Here is a 12,245-nt window from a genome sequence, read left to right on the forward strand (position 1 = left end):
GCCACAACCATCTGGTTTATTACAAACATCTGCCCATTGAAATGTAAAATTCAGTGCTCTTGTCATCGAGTTAGAGGACACACATTCGTGAGTGTATGTTATGCTGTGTATGTGTGGATAATAGGACACAGGACACTCTGTCTTCAAAACAGACAGAGAATGCATGTGTTTGCGTGACACAGGGGAGAGCAGTTCAATCACCTATGAGTATGTTTGACCCAGAAAAGGATCGGAGTCCTCCGTGCAATTGACTATGCTTGCATGCAATGTGTGTCCACACAAGTGTCTGTGGGTGTTAGCGCTGTTTAAACATAAACCCGGTTAGACCAGTGTGCTTGGGATTTGGAACATCTGACATGCATGCAAAGCCAAATTCAAAACACCTTTCGGCAAATAAGCTTCAGACTATTGTTTTTCTTAGGTGGTTTAGTGTAATTCAAACCAAGAAAGTTGCCAAATTTGATAATCCTTTTGAGTGACATTTTTTTTCAGACTTATATTTGATTTCAGTGGTTTCCTCTTTGGTTAATACGAAAACTAAAATTGGTGGCCTTGCAAAAGATGTTTCAGGTATTGTACATGTAAATAAAAACAACAGTAGGGAGCCAAGTTCTTGTTGGTTTTGTGCACCTGCTTATCCTATTAATTTCTTGTTCGACAATTTCATCTCAGTTGACTTTCACTAAACGTTCACCACTTTATTAAGGTTCAAACCTGGGTTGATAACATCTTCTCCGTCCTATGTGACTGTGTGTTCCTGAGAAACTGGGCGCAACCAAGCTAGTCTGGACACGAGTTTCTTCAAACACACAAGTGTTGTGAGTGTTTGTGTGTAATTGGATCCATCTGTGGACTGTGAGTGCACGTACTAATTTGTTTAGCATTTGTGTCTAGCTCACAAATGTAAATGTTGTCACTGTGTGTTCATTTTAGGTTTCTCTGTCTGTAAAAGTTAACACTGAACACATTAACACACGACCACATCCCAGCAGCCAGGCAGGCTGTAGCCCAACACAGTCTGCTTTTGTTCTATACCATGCACACACTCTTATAGACTCTCACTGGGTTTCATAGAGATGGTAACACTTACAGTCAGAGCTCTGCCCTCCCGTACTCCTGGTTAGAGTACCAGCACTGTCTACAGAGGAATAATCCCACATAATCAGAACTTTGTGTCTGAATACTTTGGCTCAATATGCAGTGATTTTAAATGTAAGCAGCCCCTTCAGTGACAACAAATTAATAGCATGTAACTTGTTTCCCGTTTGCCCTTTGATAAGTATTCAAAAATCTTTCTCTTCCTTCATCTCTAACCTTAGTTGTTCCTTACTTTGTTCTCTCTCTTTCTCCACCTCCTCCTCTCCTTTGCACACGGTCACCTCCTGTCAGTGACCCTGCTGTTGAGACCAGGTGCATGAACAGACATTTTGTGACAGCAACACCAAACTTCCTTTTTGTTTATCATCAGGATCTTTCTGCTCAATTGAATCTCACCAAGGAGAGAGAGAAAGGATGGATGGAGGGATGTAGAGATAAAGGGCATTAGGAAGTAACAATAATAGGAGGTATGGCTGTGTGCTCAGAGTATCCAGTATTTAATGATTTATACTTGAGAATAGACTGCAACAGTTACACATTTGCATAGATACTCAAAGATAAAAACATGCATGCACAGTGGGATACCATCATCAGCTTGTTGTAGTGTAGCTGGGCGGCTTAGCCATCTGCTTCAACGTCACTATCGAAGGTGATTCAGTCCTTCCCAGTCAGTCACCGGAACAGCTTTTTATTCTTCTTTATTATTTTAAAATAAAGATAGGTGACCTTAAACTGTGCAGGATATTCATCTTATACTCCTGTGTGCAATACTTTTAAGCTAAATGAATTCAGTGAATGTGTTGTAAAATGTGCTGATGGAGCATACCTCTCTTTCAAAAGATTCAAATGGTGTGAGTTTATGTCTGAGTGTGTGAGATAGTACTGCCATTGTATTGGTTGATAGATGGATAAGTAATGGTTTGGTTAAGTCCATTCAAGTTACTCAGTCAGCGAGTTGACTCAGTGAGCTCTCAGTGTCTGGATTGTTCCCTATCGTCCCATAGACACTTCATAAAACACTCAGAATGAATGATGTATTTGTGTGTGTGCGGGGCGGGTAGATGCCATATGGGGTGACATCAGGGTGGAGAATGTCCCCTCACTAACTCTTTGACAGTATAGAGGGCTCTTACACATACACAAGCACAGCCGTTCAAACGCATGCAGGCATGCAAAGGCGCAGACACACACATGGTAGATGTAATCTGGTGGTCATTATTGCAAACAAAGCAGTTCAGTCTCTCCAGTGTGTGTCTGGTTTAAATGATCACCAGTATCTTCCAGACTGGAGGCCTCCCAGTCACTCTCCCTACAGGGAAAAGGAAGGTCACTGGCACATTCACACACTTAGTGCAGAAGGTGAGAAGCCAAACGTTTTTAGATATTTGGGATACGCTGTTTGGAAGGTGGCAAGTAAGGCTAGAACCTGATCTCCATAGCTTTTATGTGTCTGACAATTTAACCACAGACTGCTGACAGAAATGTGTTAGTGAAAAACGTGTTACTCTGGATGAGTACAGAATGGCTTGTCTAAATTGTGTTTCAGATAGGATTTACCCTCAGCAACCAGAATTTCATCATTTTATTACGGATTTGAAAGTCACTTTCATTCCAGATAATCTGACCATTGGTGGAGGCCACCATATTGGATTATTGTTTGAAATGGCAAGCAAAGAAGCAGGGACCCGTCCGGTGTATTGCATGATAGGGTACGCCACCAATGGGAAGCGGACACTTTAGCCAGAATTTTTCAAAGGTTATATTTGTTTCATTCAGCTCATACCTTGGACCCCTTTTGTGGTGGATATTTGCAGCTGAAACCTGACTTGAATATCTCTGCCATGTTGGCGATGTAAAGAAATCTAGAATTGGGTTTCAAACTGAATGTGTGACTGATGCAGGCAGCTTTTGTCTTTAATGTAAGAGTAAACAGCTAATGTGACTCAGACCCCATGACTCAGTTCATTCAGTTGTTATTGCGTTTAGTTATTGCGGTGGAAATATGAACCTCTGTCCTTTTCACTGCAAATGATTAACTGCGACATCAGACTATTTCATCAGACTATTTCTCACCATATGCTGATATCACGCTGGTCTGTACTGGTCTCTACTTCTGTATCAACAGTGTCTCGATTTTTGAAAAGTACCTTATCATTAGCCTTAAGGTTGGTTTGCTTGTTTTAATTACTGTTATCATTGGGACTGCTTCTCAGTTCTGCAGAGCCAAGTATGGCTTAACTATAACCAAAAAGCAATGAATTGAGTTCATGCTAGTAAATCCTCTCTGTATCTGTTGGTGAAATGTGTGTCAGACCAGAAAGGAAGATTAGAGAGAAAGTGGGGCACTAAAGCCCGGAAAAGAGCAAGAGTGGGCTCTAGAGTAATCTATTCTTTTGCTCCTATTCTCCCTCTCTGTCTCTCTGTCAACTTTTATTGACACCTGTGCTGATTGTTGTTGTCAAACAGTCCATTTGTCATAGATGTTGCCTAACATTATTGGCCTGAGTGTCACTATTTGATAGTCATACTAGGGAGTGTGCATTTTGCCAACATTCACACATTCATCATTCCACCTGAGATTCAAGATGTGGCATGCAGCTCTGAAGACCTTGTGATGATCAGATGTTAACTTCCTGCTGCTTTATTTGGGAAACATTAGGAACAATGGGTACTGCGCATCCTTTTTTTTTGTTATTAAAAGAGGGATGTTGGCCATTATATATGTGTACGTTACTTCCATTATATTCTCTCCCATCGGACATTCTCCTCTTCTCTTCGAGCATTTATTTGTGTCCTGTCTCTGACCGTTCATTGAACTGTCCGACTGCTTACAGACTGGATTAACTCAGGCTCCATGTTAACGTTATGGTACTACATTCACAGAGACATCAGAGACGAGGGGTGGGAACAGAAGACTAAGCCACTACAGAATGAAACCTGAAAGACATACAACTATACTGAGTGTACAATGGAGAACAGCTACATCAGACAGAGCTGACAGAAAAAAAATCAAAGCAATACAGTCAAATAAAAGGGGAGGGGTGAAAATCCTCCATGACCTACATTTGCATTACAATCTGCAGCTGATGCATGTGCAGTTATATTACACTGTAAAAGCACAGTAAGCCAGTTAGCATAAATTACCATATCAAGTCTGCCTGGAGACAGTTTGCTAGCTTGGGATGTCTGTGGAGAGACCACCCTGGTACTTTCCTGTTGTACAAATGATCTTGTAAAGCATGTGAATACTAGAAATCACACTTCCTAAAGTTCTCCTCTGCTCAACACTTTGTCTCTAGGTAGAAGTTCCAAGAATATTCATGCCATTTAATGACGGACTAAAGACTGTGCTCCTTTACCAAAGCTATACTCACTACATTGTGGACTTCAGTCCAATTGTAGACTCAAAAACATCTAAAAGAGACATTTGTATCTGAATATGTTGATGTAGGCACCCCAAGACATGTGTTATGTATTGCTTATATTGCTGTCCCAGTGAATGATCTCAGATGCAACATTTCTATAGCTTTAATGATGATGTATTGTGCAAATGGAAATAGCATTTTCCATTTAAATAAGGACCAAATGTTTACAAATGTGCATGATGAGAAGTAATTCACATGGCACACCACAGAGTTTGATAGGAAAAGGGATGGCAGCATTTAGTTTGATGAGAGCTTTGCATTCTTGTTATCATAATTGGTTCCCATCCATTGCTTTAGTATCCATGCATGCTACAGTGCGTTTTGGCAGACATGGTGGAGGAGGCGGGGAATGACGGTGGAAGGGTGTAGACATACAGTAGCTCTGTAAGCAAACAAATGAGAAATAGAATGGGAGCATTTGTTGGTTATCTTTGCGGCTTGGAGACCTAGCTTTCACACTGCCGAACCACACTGAGGTGGCATCCTATCACTCAAATGACTAATCGTTGTCCTCTTTACTCCTCCACTTTATTTTAACAACGAAAATCAATATATATACCTTTTCCTATGTTCTGCTTTCCCTGAAGAGCCATTTTCTCCATTTTGCCTGAATCATTGTCAACACTTTTAAAATGTTGCTGTATTAGTTACAGCGTTCATTAGTATTCAGGATGCAGCCCAACACTGACACACTTATGGTTATCAGCTGCAACTTTGTTTAGTGTACATCAGTCCTTAACTCTTTGAAAGCAGTACATCTCAATATCATCATGACATCATTTGTCACTGTAATGAATCCAAAGGCTGCTTTGACTTTCCACACCAAGAGTGAGAGGACAGGAAAGAGGAGGAGTGCAGGAAGGAAGTGAAAAGAGAGAGGGGAAGAGAGTTGGAACATGGGGGAAAGGATAGGGTGAGAATAGGAGAGGGAATTGGGAGGTTTAGAAGAGAAAAAGAAGAAACACGATCAGGGCAGAAAAGGAGGGAAAATAGAAGCACATGTGGATGAAAGAGGAAAGGAGATGGGGGGAGATACAGCCTTCAGAGAGTGGAGGAGGGTAAGAGGGAATCTCATGCTCTGTTCAGGATGCATTTCACTGCATTGCAGTGGCACACTGACACACATTTAAAACTACAGTTTCCGACAAGTCTCTATTGGTTCTTTTAGAGATTACAGATTGTTAATACCTCTAGTAGAATTGCAGTCAGTATTATAATCTCCCACATTGTTGGCCCATTGCCAATGTTGATGAATATCGTCACCAGGCTACACACCCAGTCATCTTTCACCATCTGCACAAAGACGCTCAGACGTCAGCCCGCTGTTGTTTTGATGCCTCATTTGACTATGATGCAAACCATTGACAAACAACATTATGGGTTTAAATCTGAACAGCTCCCTCCTCTGTCCCTCTGTCTCTCCTGTGAGTGTTAAGTGAATATGATGCTTATTTGTTACAGAAATGTCTCTTTAACTTATAATGGTTAGTAGATAAGAGTATTTCGTCTCTCTTTAGTTTGTATGTCCTTTTTCATGGTAGTGTTCAGATCATAAGAGATAAACCCTAACCCATTATTGAAATCATGTTAGACATGTAGTAATGCTGATATCGTTATCAAAGTACTGGCTCTTTTGATTCCAATCCTTTTTTTTCTCCAGATTATTTAACCATTGTGACTATATCATTTCTGCCTAACACTAGACAATATACCTTTTATATAACTGAATAAAACCAGATAATGCCACAACATGTATATCTTGTGTTTAAAGCAAATTCCATCAATATAGCACCAATAACATTACCTCCAGACTCAACCAAAGAAGTTGTCAATACCGGAAAACCTTTTTTTCAACCTGTAAACGTACTGAAATCTGAACATAATCTTCATCCTTTTTCATTCTCCCTTTCTCCTTTCTTTCAACTCCTCTGCTCTGTGCTCATCCTCTCCTTCATGTCCCTTCTCCTGTCTTCTGATGACAGCTGTTGGGAGCTGTAGTCAGACTGTCCAGAGTTTCTGTGTGTCAGCACTGGTCACCCTGCAGCAGGTGCGTGTGGGCGAGCGAAAACACACACGTTTCCATGTGTTGTTGCCCATTGAGGCTAGACTCTCTGACTGTCCGGTGTGTGTGTGTGTGTGTGTGTGTGTGTGTTCATGGGTAGACGGGGCAAGCTGACTCTCTGTCAGCAGCTATTGATGAATGAAGATGTGAGCGTGGTTCCCAAGGAGGCCAGGGCAACTATTACAGCAGACTATAATAAGCCTTGACCTTGGAGACCATGCTGAACCCTACAGATCTCCTTACTTAACTCCAATAACTCATATGATTGCATTGTAGATTTATCAAGATCGTTGTTTTGATTTATTGTTTTCACTTATTCACTGCTACATTCATTCACTTTTTCAACAAGTCCGAGATGAATTCAAACCACTCACAATGCACTACTTAGTTTATTGAATATTTAACTATAGACTTTCAGTATGATACCACACTGACAGAGTAGAAATATAAATCAAAGAATGAAATCCTAGCCTGTCTCTCTGCTTGGTGGGTGGCTCCATCTGTGTATGCCAACTGCTCAGCTACGAGTGTGTGCGGAGGGGTGTGTGAAATCATTCTTTACTCGGGTCTCTTTAACACAGTAACACACAGGAATACGTCATTTTTGTTATGCTTTGTTGCCAAATAATTAGTGTACATTTTTGAAAGGATATTATAAGTTCAAAATAAACTTTTGAAAATAAAAAGTTCAATATCTGTGTTGTTTGGGATACTTAACAGCATACGATGCAGCAGAGGCCCTTTACTATGTTATCAATGATTCATTGCCTCCCTAGCATTAGTGATACGCAGCCAGCATCATTTTTAATAAGAAACATAAAGAAGAAAATATGCATTTCCTAAATTTAGCCTTCTTACTGTTGATGTGGCCTTTCCCCCCAGCTCTCTAATTATCTATTGAACAGATCTCCTTACCTCTGACCAGCTGGGTAAATGCAAGTGTGTGTGTGTGTGTATATCCAGCTGTATGGTCTCCAGTCTCTTATCAGTGTAACCACTGGCCCGTAGTTAACAGCGACCATCTGGTGCCCATTCAGAGTTGGTTCCAGCTAGCGGGCCTCTCTGAGCTTCATGTCTAAACTACCCGGACCAAATCACTCCCCTTCTCCAGTTTTTTTCATTTTCCCTTTTGCTTGATAGTGTTCATCCTTCTCTCCTCGCTGTTTCTTGGTTGTCTTTCATAACAATGTTGGCACATTTCACTTTCCCACCATTCCCTATCTCCTCCTCCCTAGATGTATTTGTATTTCTCTCACCATATCACCTTTCCTCTAATGATAGGCTGTAATCTGTGCAAACATGCAGACTCCCTTTTGAGATCATTTCAATAAATACAGGCATATTAGATGGAGAGACAAATTCCCTCTCTTTAATATAATTAGCGGTCAAAACATCAGACCTGCTTTAACATAACGGCCTTATTTTGTGAGGGCAGAAATGATGACGCCAGTTTCATGTCGATGCTGCACTGGTGCTAACGTTTTCGATGGTCTCAGATTTCATCAAATAGTTCTCATGGCAACCAGAAAGAGTCTCCTGTTTATATAAACACAAACAAAGGAACTTTGGCCTTATTTAATCATGGAGAGCATGAGTGAGGATGAGGGATAACTGTTTAGCAAGCTTATTTAGCAAGTGAGTTGATTGCAATACTAGCCCAAAATAAACAGTGGTCCCTTGCACAGGATGTCTGTTCTAAAGGAATACAAAGGCTAAGTCAAATAAGAGCTAATGATAAAAAAAAAAGTGCCCTTTACATTTCTAATACATTGACACATTTCAATGTAGTGTCCTTTCAAAGACCTTCTTTCTGCTTTCTTCCAAAATGCATTAGCACACTCTCACACACTCTGTGTCAGCATAGTGTGACATTCCAAGGAACAGTCTGGAGGGGGGTTTAGGACAGAGACAGACTTGGCAGCTCGTCATCAAATCGTCATACTATCTCTCTCACTCTCTCTCTCTCACACACACACACCACCACACACACACACACACACACACCACACACACACACACACACACACACACACACACACACACACACACACACACACACTACACACACACACACACACACACACACACACACACACACACACACACAACACACACACACACACACACACACACACACACACAACACACACCACACACCACACACACACACACACACACACACACTAAAGGAAATCGGTCACAAATGTCCCTATATACCAGAGAGACACTAGTTCCCACAGAATGTCCCACAGAAACTAGAGCTTGTTAGAATTCTATATCAAAATATATAGTCCTTTCTTAATTTTAAAACATTACACAGAGGGAATAACTAACAGCTGCAAGAACATTATTTGACTTTATACTGTATACTCTCTATTGTGGGACATTTTTAATTGTCTTGGCCTGGGACTATTTTTTTGCATGCTTACCACATCATGCATTAGCCAACATATTGTGAAACATTAAAGCATTTTGTGGCCATATTTTTTCTCAAATACGCTAGTACTGCTTGCTCGCTTACTTCTGTAGGTTGACAAAGCAAAGCATCCGCTTAGCATCGTTTGTACACGGATGCACTGAAGAGTAGAGCTTACAGCGTTTAAGTGTATATGTGTGTTTTTTGACTGGTTAAGTGTTGGTGCTGCTGGGATAATTACAAGCCTCAGAAACAACCATGTCACACAGCAGCTATTTCTATTGACAGCCAGCTATGCTACTACACACACGGCAGCGGTCTGGCCGGAGAGCCGGAGAGTAAAGCAATTGAAACTTGTGTTTGTGTGTGTCTCGCTGTGTGTGTGGGGTAGACAACTGGAGCTGCCAATAGAGCTATTTCTATCCAGGGGTCACTCGGTGCTAGACAGAGTAGACGATGTGTGTTAGCAGCCACTTCATCATGAGAGCAACAACTTTCCACAAACAGGGCAGATTTGCCTGATATCCACTTTTAGCCAACATCCTAACTCTTGACACTTCTTCTGATGGCATGTGAGCTAGTAATGGGTAATACCATCAAAATCATTATCAGTATTAATAAGAACAATCTTTTCGCACAGTGTCACAATCGAAAATATGCTGAATATAATCACAGAATTGACCTTGGGCAAACCTCTATCATACGTGTAAAACGGCTCAAATGTATACCTTAAGAAGTAGCAAACGACAGTATTGACTTGTCCAACAATACGCTTTAGTGCTGTGTATAACTGTATATTGGCCTTCTAGGTTAGACTGTGTATCATATACTTCCCCTGGAGTAGGCCATGACATGCAAGTGATACAAAGCAGAAAACAAAGGGTCACCTCCTGACACTATTCAAGCCTAATACTCAGACTTTCACTCGCAATAGACAAGCAAACATAAATACACTGTTTCCACGGCAACTGGCAGAAATGGCAGAGGTCCCATTGACTTGATAGCTGCTCTGAGTTGGAGAAACATGCATGTCTCTTTTTTTCCACCTGGTGGTATTTCTTAATTATTTAACTACATAAACAAAAAAACGTTCTCATGATCATCATTCATGTTGCTATTGTGTAACGGTTACAATTACAAGGCTCGGTCACCTGGAATTTCTGCCTGTTTATGCTCATGGCATGGGAGGAGATCTTTTGCCATACCCATATCTTGAGCAATGCCAATGCCTGCAGACACATTTCTGTCTCTTTCTTGACGTATGTCTTTCAGTGAAATTGTTGCCAATGGAAAAGAGGGTATTGCAACAATCTCACAAAATCTGACTTGAGTGTGTCCTAGAGTTTAATCTTTCTATCACACCCATAGCAGCATACCTGTGCGTGTAGTCAGGAGCAGATAGTGGTTCTCTTGTTTGCCTCATATCAAATCTAGAAGTGTGGGTAATGGAAATTGAATAATCAACTGAAACCAGACTCTTCTCTTGACAGCATTGGCTGCAATTCTACAGTAACTTTATTATATAAAAAACGTTTGCCCCATTTAATCCTACGTTCTTTCCTTTTGGCTATGCGGCCTCCTCGTGGTACTATGGCATCCATCAGCCACACCCTTTTCAATAACAAGAAGTCAGAGTGAGGGCGAGAAGGACAGATGGATGGTGGATAGGATGACTAAACAAGTCAACGCAGGAATGAATGAGCATTATGGTGTTGTATAACAGGAAGGTCTTTTATGGCATGGAGTAGCCACACCCTCTGCAATAACAAGCATGCACAGTAAAAGAGAAACGGACTGATGAATGGAAAGAGGAAAAATGTTGAGGTTGTAATGGGCTCAATGGGACTGGCATTAAATTATATTTTGGTGACAGGTACTAGAACGTTACATTTGCCATCCAGAATGGCTTCATTCACTGTCATGCTGTGGCTCTCCGTGTACAGTGTCTCTGAGCAGTCAAAGGCACAGAAAGCTAATTCTGGTCTTTTAGAAGAACAGGACAGATGTGGATTGTCTGTAAACCAGTTCTTAGACAAACTGTTTGTTCATAATTACATGGTGTCTGAGACTAAAAACTACAGATGCTGTTCCACTGGTTTAGTTGTGGAGTGCAGAGACAGATGAATTCAGTTCATTCTGGTAGACGCATTCAGCTCAGTCGAACAGACCATAGCAGAGGAGATTTAACACAATATATTTTATAGTCCCTAAGGTTCAGAGATTGACACCAAATATTCTGCGTTTACTGTATGTAACTTGTTTTAATTTCAGGATACATATAAGAAAATTCTTAAGATTTCTTTATCAGTAATTTAAAACATATGCTCCACTCCAGCTCAGCTCCAAAGAAATCTCACACCAATGTTAGACGTTGAGGAATGTTTTTTTGTTCTAACATACATTTGCTTAGCCCTGTTCTCATTACCATTCAATAATACATTTATTTGGATTGTTCTGTAATTAATTCCTGCTTGGAGTATTTTTTTATACCACCTCAAACCCATTCAGTGAGTGTTTAAGCAAAATCAGCAGCATATTGAATTTGTTTTGTCCAGCCGCTGAGAGTAAAAGACAACTTTGTGTGTGCTTGTGTGTTGTAAATCTCTCTGTGCGAGTGAATGACAGCCCTGTGTGTGTCTCTGCATGCAGCAAGGACTGTGCTGACAGCAGAATGGCTCGCTCTGTTGGAGGGGATTCACACTTCACATCAGATCATCACAACCAATCTGTCTCTCACACACACACACACACACACACACACACACACACACACACACACACACACACACACACACACACACACACACACACAACCCCACACTCTGATCACTGGACAGAATGTCGCAAGATCTCCACACATTTTCATACAAGATCTCTCTGCCAATACCTTCTTTCTCTCACACACACACACACACACACACACACACACACACACACACACACACACACACACACACACACACACACACACACACACACACACACACACACACACACACACACACACACACACACACACAACACACACACACACACCACACACACACACACACACACACACACACACACACACACACACACACACACACACACACACACACACACACACACACACACACACACACACACAGTGGTGCTTCAACCCCACAGAGACTCCGACTAGTCACACTGAGCAGCAGGACAATAGTTCTGTCAATCAACGTCAAGTCTCTGCTTAGCTGCCGGAGAGCCTGAGGCCTTCCAG

At 41.2% G+C, this 12,245-nt stretch overlaps 1 protein-coding gene across 7 annotated transcripts in view; it reads left to right on the forward strand.

Moving 5' to 3' along the window:
* The window catches only part of LOC117480283 (protein MTSS 1-like), a 49,364-nt gene that overhangs the window by 16,769 nt on the left and 20,350 nt on the right, over window positions 1–12,245 (forward strand). The window lies entirely within an intron of this gene.

The sequence above is a fragment of the Trematomus bernacchii genome, unplaced genomic scaffold, assembly GCF_902827165.1.
Source record: "Trematomus bernacchii unplaced genomic scaffold, fTreBer1.1, whole genome shotgun sequence".
NCBI classification, from domain to species: Eukaryota; Metazoa; Chordata; class Actinopteri; order Perciformes; family Nototheniidae; genus Trematomus; species Trematomus bernacchii.